A 12,775-nucleotide genomic window follows, 5' to 3' on the forward strand; every position below is an offset into this window, starting at 1 on the left:
AATCTGCCTTCCTGTTTCTGCTACCAAAAAGGATAACCTCACATTTATCCACATTATACTGCATCTGCCATGCATTTGCCCACTCACTCAGCTTGTCCAAATCACACTGAAGCATCTCTGCATCCTCCTCACAGCTCACCCTCCCACCCAGCTTTGTGTCATCTGCAAATTTGGAGATATTACATTTAGTTTCCTCATCTAAATCATTAAAATATATTGTGAACAGTGAATATCACACTCCTGACTTATGCCTTTCAGATGGTGGACAAGTTTTGGGGAGTCAGGAGGTGAGTTACTTGTCGCACGATTCCTAGCCTCTGACCTGCTCTTGTAGCCACAGTATTTATATGGCTGGTCCAGTTCAGTTTCTGCTCAATGGTAACCCCCAGGATGTGGATAGTGGGGGATTCAGTGATGGCAATGTCATTGAACATCAAGGGGTGATGGTTGGATTCTCTCTTGTTGGAGATGGTCATTGCCTGACACTTGTGTGGCGTGAATGTTACTTGCCACTGGTCAGCCCAAGCCTGGATATTGTCTAGGTCTTGCTGCATTTGGACATGGACTTATTCAGTATCTGAGGAGTTCTGAATGGAACATCCCCACTTCTGACCTTATGATGGAAGGAAGGTCATTGATGAAGCAGCTGAAGATGGTTGGGCCTAGGACACTACCCTGAGGAACTCCTGCAGTGATGTCCTGGAGCTGAGATGACTGATCTCCAACAACCACAACCATCTTCCTTTGTGCTGGGTATAACTCCAACCAATGGAGAGTTTTCCCCCTGATTCCCATTGACTCCAGTTTTGCTGGGGCTCCTTGATACCACACTCGGTCAAATGCGGCCTTGATGTCAAGGGCAGTCACTCTCACCTCACCTCGGGAGTTCGGGTCTTTTGTCCATGTTTGAACCAAGTCTGTAATGAGGACAGGAGCTGAGTGGCCCTGGCGGAACCCAAACTGGGCGTCAGTGAGCAGGTTATTGCTAAGCAAGTGCCACTTGATAGCACTGTTGATGACCCCTTCCATTACTTTACTGATGATGGAGAGTAGACTGATGGAGCGGTAATTGGCCGGGTTGGATTTGCCCTGGTTTTCATGTATAGGACATACCTGGGCAATTTTCCGCATAGCCGGGTAGATGCCAATGCTGAAGGTGTACTGGAACAGCTTGGCTAGGGGCGCGGCAAGTTCTGGAGCTTCAGTACTGTTGCCAGATTATTGTCAGGGCCCACAGCCTTTGCAGAATCCAGTGCCTTGAGCTGTTTCTTGATATCACATGGAGTGAATCGAATTGGCTGAAGACTGGCATCTGTGATGCTGGGGACCTCCGGAGGAGGCTGAGATGGATCATCCACTCAGCACAGATGAAATGGCCACAGGAAACTGGACATTGTTGTTACAGTCCAGGTTGGTGGGTAGAGCACATGACGTTTATGCTGCCTCACAGTAATAAAGAAAAATGAACAGTCATAATTCTACAAGATGGTTTCATTTAACCCATTTCGCATTACTTACTATACTTATCTCTACACACAAAACTATTGCACTACCAGGGACATACATTAACATGACAATATACACAAGTTTGCTGTATCAAGAGGATATTTCAGTCCATCGTCTATGTTTCAAATGTTGAATTTCCTTTGAACTTTAAACTTAGATTTTCTCATCCGGTTACACCTGCAGCAATAAAATCTACCTGAACGGTCTGGTATACCAGTCTTGAAATTTTTCCAGAATTTTAAAGGATTGTGGTCTGTATAAATAATTGTTTCTGAAGAATTGCTTGCAACATAGACCTCAAAATGTTGCTGCGTTAACACCAGACCGAGAGTCTCTTTTTTTTGATGGTTGAGTATCGTTTCTGATGCACATTCAGCTTCCGTGAAAAATATCCTCCTGGCTTTTCAACCCTTCTTGGAACAACACAGCACCAATTCCCGCTTCACTTGCATCAATCGCCAACTTAAATTGCTCGGGATAATTAGGCACTTGCAAAACAGGCGTAGTAGTCAACAGTTTTTAAACTGCCACATACCTTCTGACACTCCTGTGTCCATTGAAATTCCTTGTTCTTTAATTGTTCAGTCAATGGAGCAACAACATTGCTTAACATTTGGTACAAACTTCTGATAAAGTCCACTCATTCCTCGAAATCTCAAAACTTACCGTTTTGTTGCAGACACTGGGAAATTCATGATGGCTTTTACTTTTACATCGTGGGGGTGGGGGGCACCTGACCATGTCCAATGGTGTGGCCTGGATGCGTAACTTGCGATTTCGCACATTTGCTCTTAGGCCAAATTCACCACCAAATTAGCTTCTTGCAGTCAATCAGTTGTTTCAGATATCGTAAACGCTCCTCCCACATTTTACTGAAACCTACCAAGCCATCAGTATAAACAGCCTGCAACTACTTTATTTGAAACATTGCTGGTGCATTCTGCATACCAAATGGCATAACTTTCAACTGATACAGCCCACCTGGCGTTACAAAAGCCGATATTTCTCTCCGATAAGGATGCTTGCCAATATCCTCGCATCAAGTCAATCTTTGTGATAAACTCTGATTGCCTCATTTTCTCAATACAATCTTCCGGCTGTGGAATAGGATATGACTCTGCTTTTGTCACTGCATTCACTTATTAATAATCCACACACAGTCTTTGTGTTCCATTCAGTTTCAGCTCCATCATAATGGGTGAACTCCAGTTACTGATGTCATTCTGAAGCATGAATTCAATTTCTTTTTGCACTTGAGCTAATTTTACTGGATCTATAAGGATGTTGCCTTATTGAAACTTAATCTGCCACATCTACATCATGGTTAGGCAAATGTTCCTTAGCTAACTCACATGCTCTGTTCAATCTTTCTCTGAATTTTGTCACATAATTCAGGAGAGTAGTTTCCACTACTTTGACCCACTCCTGAGCCAACTTAAGTGGTCCCCTTACTTCATGACCATAGACTAATTCAAAAGAACTAAACCCTGTTGATTGGTTTGGGGCATCCCTAATAGCAAATAACGAGAATGGAATCCCTCAATCCCAGTCCTGTGGGTAGTCTTGACTATATGCCCTCATCATAGTTTTTAAAGTTTGATGCCATCTCTCTAAAGCACCTGGTGGTTCAGGATGATAAACCGATGGCTTTAACTGCCTTATCCCCAGGCTGTTCATTACTTCCTTAAACAGCAGCAACATGAAATTTGAACCCTGATCCAACTGTATTTCTTTTGGTAACCTATATCTTGTAAAGGATTTGGTCAACTCCTCTACAACCCTCTTTGCTGTAATATTTTGTAAAGGTGTCGCTTCTGGAAATCTCGCGAGCACATCAGGATTGTCAGCAAGTACTGATTTCCACTTTTAGTCTTAGGGAGGGGTCCTACACAATCAATCATGACCCTAGTAAAAGATTCTTCAAATGCTGGTATTAAAATTAAAGGTGCCGGCTTAATCACTGCTTTTGGTTTCCCTATACCCTGACATGTGCGACATGTTCTACAGAACTTGACTGCACCTCTATGCAATCCAGGGCAATAAAAATGCTTTTGTATTTGTGCCTATGGCTTTCTAATTCCTAAATACGCCCCCCCATTGGAATTTCATGAGCAATTCTCAGAATCTAATTTCTATATCCAAATGGTATTACAATCTGATGTACCTCCCTCCAGCTTTCATTTGCTGAAACATGATAAGGCCTCCATTTTCTCATTAAAACATTACCCTTAAGGTAATAACATTCTGCCTGTTTCTGAGTAAGCTGTCTGATATAACTATTTTATTTGCGAATCCTTTTTCTGTAACTCCCACTGCCTTGAGTTAAACACCTCAGCTACATTGAACAACCTTAACAAGCATAATGCCAGCTAATTGGACTTCCACGCCTCTTCTCTGCCTTTGAACTTACTGTTCTTTTTGTTTCAACCTTTATGCCTGTGATCTTATCATCACAATCTGGAAACAATCCAGAATGCTCTCTCTGCAACACTTCTGTTGAAAACACTTCTACAGGCTGCGCAACTAACATAGGCATCACCCACATCTAGGACCAAGCAATATCATTACCCGAAATAAATTGAACCTCTGCAATGGGCAATTTTTCCACTACTCCAACAATCACCTCACCTGTTTTCCATTTACTCTTTAAATTTACCTTCCATAATGGAATAGATTTAGCATCTTCATGAACCCATTATCACCTGCTCCTGCAATATTCCCTCCAAACAAATGTCACTATTCCACAACATTATGGATTGACCAGCTTGTGTCTCTTAAAATTTTAAGATCTTTACCTACTCCATCCTGTACACATGGAAAGACTCCCCTGTCACACACAAAGTCTTTAAACATCTCTGCAACCTGCTCCTCAGAACTCCCTTGGGTAAATTGTGAACACATTCCCACTTCTTTAGCTATCACTGATTCTTCCTGTTTTACCTGTACACAAACCTGTTTTTCCTGTGCTTGAACCTCAGAACCCAGAGTACTTTTACTTCCAGAACTTTCTCCACCCCAATAATCCCAACAGATTTGCCCTGCAACTTCCAACACACTGACTTCGTGTGTCCAACTTTATTACAATGGAAACACCTCAACTTTCAAATGTCACTCTTACCCTCAGCACCTTCCTTTTTACTCTGAAAAAACTTCCTGGGAACTTCCAGCTACTCCTCCTCTTCCCTGACTACCCATCTTCCTTTCACCTTCCCACTGTCTATCCTTCCCTGATTTAAAAGGTTGATGAAAAAAAGGTTTAGGTCTATCAACTAACTCATAATCATCAGTTATCTCTGCCGTCTGAACCCTCTGTTCCTCCACACGAGTTCTCACTACTGAAGGAATTGAATCTTTAAATTCTTCCAAAAAAATTACTTCTCTAAGAGCTGCATATGTCATCTCTATCTTTAAAGCTAGTATCCACCAGTTAAATTACTTTGTTCTACCCCCTCAAACTCAATATAAGTTTGCCCAGAACAAAAACAGAACTACCTGGAAAAACTCAGCAGGTCTGGCAGCATCGGTGTTGCCAGACCTGCTGAGTTTTTCCAGGTAATTCTGTTTTTGTTTTGGATTTCCAGCATCCGCAATTTTTTTGTTTTTATCTATAAGTTTGCCCAGGCTGTTTTCTCATATTCCTAAATTTCTGTCTGTATGCCTCAGCAACCAATTCATGCGCACTCAAAATAGCCTTTCACAACACATCATAGTTCACCAACATTTCTTCTGACAATGAAGCATAAACCTCATGGGCTCTACCCACCAACCTGGATTGTAACAACAATGTCCAGTTTTCCTGTGGCCATTTCATCTGTTCAGCTGTCTTCTCAAATGAAATAAAGAATGCTTCAACGTCTCTTTCCTCAATCTTTGGAAGAGCGTGTACAAATTTCAACACCTCCTCACTGGGCTCTGGTCTGGAATTAAGTCCTTCCGCATCTGCTGGAGTTTCTTCTATTTAACTGCCAGCAGTTTAAGTTGGAATTCTCTCTCTCTCTCTTTCCTCCTTTTCTAATTTTGCCGTTTCTAATTCCCTTTCCCTCTCCTGCCTTTCTGCCTGTTCCATTTTCTTCGTCTGCTCTTTCTTTTCTGCTGCTTCCAGTTCCAATTTTTTTCATTTGCAACTGAATTTGAGCCCATTCCAATTAACCACCCCTTGGAGAATTCAGTCTCTCAGGTTCCTTCCAGTTTCAAATGCTGTGCCATGTCTGATTTCCTTGCACCTGCCAATTCCATTAACTTAAGTTTTATTTGCCTTTTGTAAACCAAAGTTATAACTTCAACTCCCAGCCAAGTCTTAGCAACTGCCAAAGCCATATTGCAGTCTCACCACTTTAAAAAAAAACTCTCACAAACTCATGAATTCCAAGTGCTACTCGTGCTCGTAACCTTAGGATTCACCAACTTCAAACTAATCAAGGAATATCAAATATATCCCCCAAAGAGCTCCCAGTTTTGTTACAGCACAACGGTTGGCAAATGCTGAGCTGTTCAAATCCCAGAGGGAAACTTGAAACAACTATTTTACAATTTGTATTTATTCCGAGATGCATGCCTTGAATTCAGTAGTAATAAGACAACAGAGTTTATAGGTTTCTTACAAAACTAAAATCTTTATTAATAATAAAAAATTATTTTAAGCACATACATAGGTTTACAAATTACTACTATGATAACTCCTAGCTCCCCTAGTTAATCTAACTCCCAGTTACACCTCTGTTTAGGCAACAGTAAAAACAAAACAGATTTTAACAGATCCAGGCAAAGCACCACACAATACCCCAGCCAGGGACGTTCAAAGTGAGTTTTTGTAACTACAGTTCTTGCAGACAGCAATTTGGGCACAGTGGCTGGAGGCTTTTCACACTCGTACAATGCCTTCTTTCCTGCACACAACCTCACCTCCTTTATACAGATTTCTCCCTTTTCAATGTAAACCCCATTGTCCCAATCTGTCTTTCCAACTCTACTCTTTGAATAATAAAATTGATACTATGGAAGATTTGTCATCAGTAAGCTTGGGGAAAAATAAACACACTGTTTGGCTGAGCCTCTGCTGACTAAGTGTAACACCTTACCACCTCTTTGAAATTCACTACTCGTGTCTATCTAAAAATGCAAATTTTCCTTTTACACCTCACATTCTACAAGTTCAACCCTGTTTAACTATTTATCATTTCAAACCTAGCTTGTCTTCTGATACATCAAAGCCTTTAACCAACTGTCTTTAATTCAATTAAGTCCTCATCCCCCCACCCCACACACACACACACACACACACTATTCCTATCCTTTCAATAAATTTCAATTAAATTATGGATATTATATTTTCCTGGCAGGGAGAGGCCTGACACAATCAATCAATCAGGACCCTGGTAAACGTTTCCTCCAATGCTGGAGTCTAAATTGAAGGTGCAAGTTTAATCACTGCTTGAGGTTTTCCTACCACCTGTCATGTTCTACAGAATCTGACTACATCTTTATGTAGTCCAGGCCAATAGAAATGTTTTCATACTTTAGCCTGATTTTTCCTAATTCCTAAATTAGAGTTTCATGAGCCACTCTTAGTGTTTCATTTCTGTATCCAGATGGTATTACTATTGGTGTACTACCATCTACTTTTCACCTGCCAGAACATGGAGTCTCCATTTCTTCATTAACACCGCTCTGGAATACATTCTGCCACTCCTTCAGAATGAGTTGCCTGGTATAACTGCTTTAGTCGTGGGTCTTTCTGCTGTAACTCTACTAATTTCACTGAGCTAAACACTTCAGCCGCACCCTCTTCCATGTTCCCTTCCTGAACAATTTTTTCAAAGAAAGATCCAGCTAACTGGATGTCAGCATCTTCCCCGTCTTTTAGATTCTTCCTCTTCCTGTTTCAACCCGAGTCTGTGATCTTTTATTACACAACCTGGAAACAATCTAGGATGGTCTTTCTGCAATTCCTCTGTTGATTGCGTCTCCACAGGCTGCTCGACTACAGTAGGCATCACCATCATGTGAACCCAGCAATATCAATTCCTAGGATAAGTTGAACCCCTGCAATGGGCAATTTTTCCATTACCCCAACAATCACCTCACCCGTTTTCAACTTACTTTATAAATTTACCTTACACAATGGAATTTGTTTTGTATCTCCATGAATTCCACTTTACTCTTTCCCTTTGGGGATGCAGTGGCATAGAGGTATTGTCACCCCAGGGTAATGCTCTGGGGGCCCAGGTTCAAATCCTGCCACAGTAGATGGTGGAATTTGAATTCAATCAAAATCTGGAATTAAAAGTCTAATGATGACCATGAAACCATTCTTGATTGTTGTAAAAACCCATCTGGTTCACTCATGCCGTTTAGGGAAGAAAATCTACTGTCCTTAGCTGGACTGGCTACATGTGACTCCAGGCCCATGGCTATGTGGTTGACTCTGAAATGGCCTAGCAAGCCACTCAGTTATAACAAACTGCTACAAAGTCACAAAAAAAAAGGAATGAAACCAGACGGACCACCCTGGCAATCTCAGCCCTGCTGACTCTGCAAAGTCCTCCTTACTAACATCTGGGGGCTAGTGCCAAAATTGGGAGAGCTGTCTCACAGACTAGTCAAGCAACAGCCTGACACAGTCATCCTCACTGATTCATACCTTACAGATAATGTCCCAGACACCACCATCACCATCCCTGGGTATGTCCTGTCCCAGCAGCAGGACAGACCCAGCAGAGGTGGCGACACAGTGGTATACAGTCGGGAGGGAGTTAGTTGGAAGGGAGTTGCCCTGGGATGCTCAACATAGACTCCGCAACCCATGAAGTCTCATAGCATCAGGCCCAACATGGGCAAGTAAACTCCCTGCTGATTACCACGTATTGTCTGCACCCCCCCCCCCCACAGTTGAATCCACTTGGAGGAAGCACTGAGGGCGGCAAGGGCACAGAATGTACTCTGGGTGGGGACTTCAATGTCCATCACCAAGAGTGGCTCGGTAGCACCATTACTGACCGAGCTGGCTGAATCCTAAATGACATAGTTGTTAGACTGGGTCTGTGGCAGGTGGTGGGGGAACCAACAAGAGGGAAAAACATACTTGACCACACCCTCACCAACCTGCCTGCCACAGATGCATCTGCCCATGACAGTATCGGTAGGAGTGACCACTGCAGAGTCATTATGGAGACAAAGTCCCACCTTCACATTGAGGATACCCTCCATCATGTTGTGTGGCACTACCACCATGCTAAATGGGATAGATTTCAAACAGATCTAGCAACTCAACACTGGGCATCCATGAGGCGCTGTGGGCCATCAGCAGCAGCAGAATTGTACTCGAACACAATCTGTAACCTCATGGCCCAGCATATCCCCCACTCTACCATTACCATCAAGCCAGGGGATCAACCCTGGTTCAATGAAGAGTGCAGGAGGACATGCCAGGAGCAGCACCAGGCACACCTAAAAATGAGGTGTCAACCTGGTGAAGCTACAACACAGGACTACTTACGTCCGGGTCCCCAGAGCATAAGCAGCAAGTGATGGACAGAGCTAAGCGATCCCACAACCAACGGATCAGATCTAGGTTCTGCAGTCGTGAATGGTGGTGGACAATTAAACAACTCACTGGAGGAGAAGACTCCACAAATATCCCCATCCTCAATGATGGAGGGGCCCAGCACATCAGTGCAAAAGATAAGGCTGAAGCTTTTGCTACAATCTTCAGCCAGAAGTGCCGAGTGGATGATCCATCTCTGCCTCCTCTGGAGGTCCCCAGCATCACAGATGCCAGTCTTCATCCAATTCAATTCACTCCACGTGATATCAAGAAACGGCTTAATGCGCTGGATACTGATGGGTCCTGACAGTATTCTGGCAATAGTACTGAAGACTTGTGCTCCAGAAGTTGCCTTGCCCCTATCCAAGCTGTTACAGTACAGCCACAACACAGGCATCTCCCTGGCTATGTGGAAAATGCCCAGGTATGTCCTGTACATAGAAAGGGCAAATCCAACCTGGCCAATTACCGCCCCATTAGTCTACTCTCGATCATCAGTAAAGTAATGGAAGAGGTCATCAAGAGTGTTATCAAGGGAGACTTGCTTAGCAATAACCTGCTCACTGATACCCAGTTTGTGTTCCGCCAGGGCCACTCAGCTCCTGACCTCATTACAGCTTTGGTTCAAACATGGACAAAAGAGCTGAACTCTCAAGGTGAGGTGTGAGTGACTGCGCTTGACATCAAGGCAGCATTTGACCGAGTGTGGCATCAAGGAGACCTACAAAACTGGAGTCAATGGAAATCGGAGGGAAAACTCTCCCCTTGTTGGAGTCATACCTAGCACAAAGGAAGATGATTGTGGCTGTTGGAGGTCAGTTATCTCAGCTCCAGGACATCACCGCAGGAGTTCCTCAGGGTAGTGTCCTCGGCCCAACCATCTTCAGCTGCTTCATCAATGACCTTCCTTCCATCATAAGGTCAGAAGTGGGGATGTTCGCTGATGATTGCACAATGTTCAGCACCATTCGCGACGACTCAGATACTGAAGCAGTCCATGTCCAAATGCAAGATCTGGACAACATCCAGGCTTGGGCTGATAAATAGCAAATAACAATCACGCCACACTAGTGTCAGGCAATGACCATCACCATCGAGAGAGAATCCAACCATTGCCCCTTGATGTTCAATGGCATTACCATCACTGAATCCCCCACTATCCACATCCTGGGGGTTACCATTGACCAGAAACTGAACTGGACCAGCCATATAAATACTGTGGCTACAAGAGCAGGTCAGAGGCTAGGAATCCTGTGGTGAGTAACTCACCTCCTGACTCCCTGAAGCCTGTCCACTATCTACAAGGCACAAGTCAGGAGTGTGGTGGAATACTCTCCACTTGCCTGGATGAGTGCAGCTCCCACAACACTCAAGAAACTTGACACCATCCAGGTCAAAGCAGCCCGCTTGATTGGCACCACATCCACAAACATTCGCTCCCTCCACCACCGAGCCACAGTAGCAGCAGTGTATATCATCTACAAGATGTACTGCAGGAATTCGTCAAGGCTCCTTCAACAGCACCTTTTAAACCCAGGACCATTGCCATCTAGAAGAACAAGGGTAGCAGATAGTTAGGAACGCCACCACCTGGAAATTCCCCTCCAAGTCACTCACCATCCTGACTTGGAAATATATCACCGTTCCTTCACTGTCGCTGGGTCAAAATCCTGGAACTCCCTTCCTAACAGCACTGTGGGTGTACCTACACCACATGGACTGCAGTGGTTCAAGAAGGCAGCTCACCACCACCTTCTCAAGGGCAACTAGGGATGGGCAATAAATGCTGGCCCAGCCAGCGATGCCCACATCCTGTGAATGAATTTTAAAACAACCCTCTTGTCCCATAGCATTAAGGACCGACTAGCCCCCATGTCCCTTAAAATTTTGTTAACCTTTACCTGCTCCATCTTGTACACATGGATAGACTTTCCCTTCACATATAAAATATTTAACATTTCTGTAACCTGCCCTTCATCACTCCCTGGCTAACTTGTGAACACATTCCCACTTCTTTATCTAACACTGGTTATCCCTGCTCCATCTACACACAAACCTGTTTTTCCTTGCCTCTACATCTCCAAACCCACAACAGGTTTTTGCTGTAACCTCCTGACTGTGTGACCAACCTTATCACAATGGAAACACAAGTCTTTGACTGTCGCTTCCACCCTCAGCACGTTCCTTTCTGATCCGAGAAGAAATTTCCTGACATTTCCCAACCGTCCCTATCCCTGACCACATACCTTCCTTTCACCTTCCCACTTTCTATCCTTCTCGGATTTAAAAGGGTGACAGAAACAAGGTTCAGACCTGTGGACTCACTCAGTCTTATCAGCTATCGCTGCTGCTTGCTGAGCTGTTTTAACACTGTGCTCCTCCACATAGGTTCTAACTATCGAAGGAAGTGAATCTTTAAATTCCTCCAAAAGAATTTTCCTTTTTTTAAATTCATTTACAGAATGTGGGCATCGCTGGCAAGGCCAGCATTTATCGACCATTGCTAATTGCCTTTGAGAAGGTGGTGGTGAGCTGCCTTCTTGACCCGCTGCAGTCCATGTGGTGTAGGTACACCCACAGTGTTGTTAGGGGTGGGTGTTCCAGGATTTTGACCCAGCGACAGTGAAGGAACGGCGATATATTTCCAAGTCAGGATGGTGAGTGACTTGGAGGGGAACTTCCAGGTGGTGGTGTTCCCATTTATCTGCTGCCCTTGTCCTTCAAGATGGTAGTGGTCTTGAGTTTGGAAGGTGCTATCAAAGGAGCCTTGGTGAGTTCCTGCAGTACATCTTGTAGATGGTACACACACGGCTGCTACTGCGCGTCGGTGGTGGAGGGAGTGAATGTTTGTGGATGTTATGCCAATCAAGCGGGGCTGCTTTGTCCTGGATAGTGTCAAGCTTTTTGAGTGTGGGAGCTGCACTCATCCAGACAAGTGGGGAGTATTCCATCCCACTCCTGACTTGTAGATGGTGGATAGGGTTTGGGAAGTCAGGTGGTAGGTTATTCGCTGCAGAATTCCTGGCTTCTGACCTGCTCTCGTAGCCACAGTGTTTGCATGGCTAGTCCAGTTCAGTTTCTGGTCAATGGTCACCCTCATATGCTGCATATGTTGTCTCTACCTTTAATGTCCGTATCCAACAGTCAAAATTACTGTTACTCTCTCAATGCAAGTCTGCCCAGGCTGTTTCCCTTACATTGCAAAATTTTCCCCGAGACCTCAGGAACCAATTCATATTCACTCAGAATAGCTTTTCTTACCGCATCATATTCCACAGATACTGACAGCAGTGCATATATCTCATGAGCTCTACCTACCAACCTAGGCCATAAAAGCAATGTCCAGATTTTGTGTACGAACATATGAATGAGGAGGAGTAGGCCACTCAGCCCCTTGAGCCTGCTCTGCTATTCAGTAAGATCATGGCTGATCTGAATGTAACCTCAACCTCACACTCCTGCCTACCCCCGATAACCTTTCACCCTCCTTGCTTATCAAGAATCCATCTGGCTCTGCCTTAAAAATATTCGAAGACTCTGCTTCCATTGCCTTTTGAGGAAGAGATCCAAAGACACTCAACCCTCAGAAAAAATTTATCTTCATCTCGGTCTTAAACAAGTGACTTCTTATTTTTAAATAGTGAACTCTCGTTCTAGATTCTCCCACAAGAGGAAACATCCTCTCCATATCCACCCTGTCTCGACCCCTCAGGATATTAAAGTTTT

This window comes from Carcharodon carcharias, chromosome 1, assembly GCF_017639515.1.
Source record: "Carcharodon carcharias isolate sCarCar2 chromosome 1, sCarCar2.pri, whole genome shotgun sequence".
In the NCBI taxonomy this organism is placed as follows: Eukaryota; Metazoa; Chordata; class Chondrichthyes; order Lamniformes; family Lamnidae; genus Carcharodon; species Carcharodon carcharias.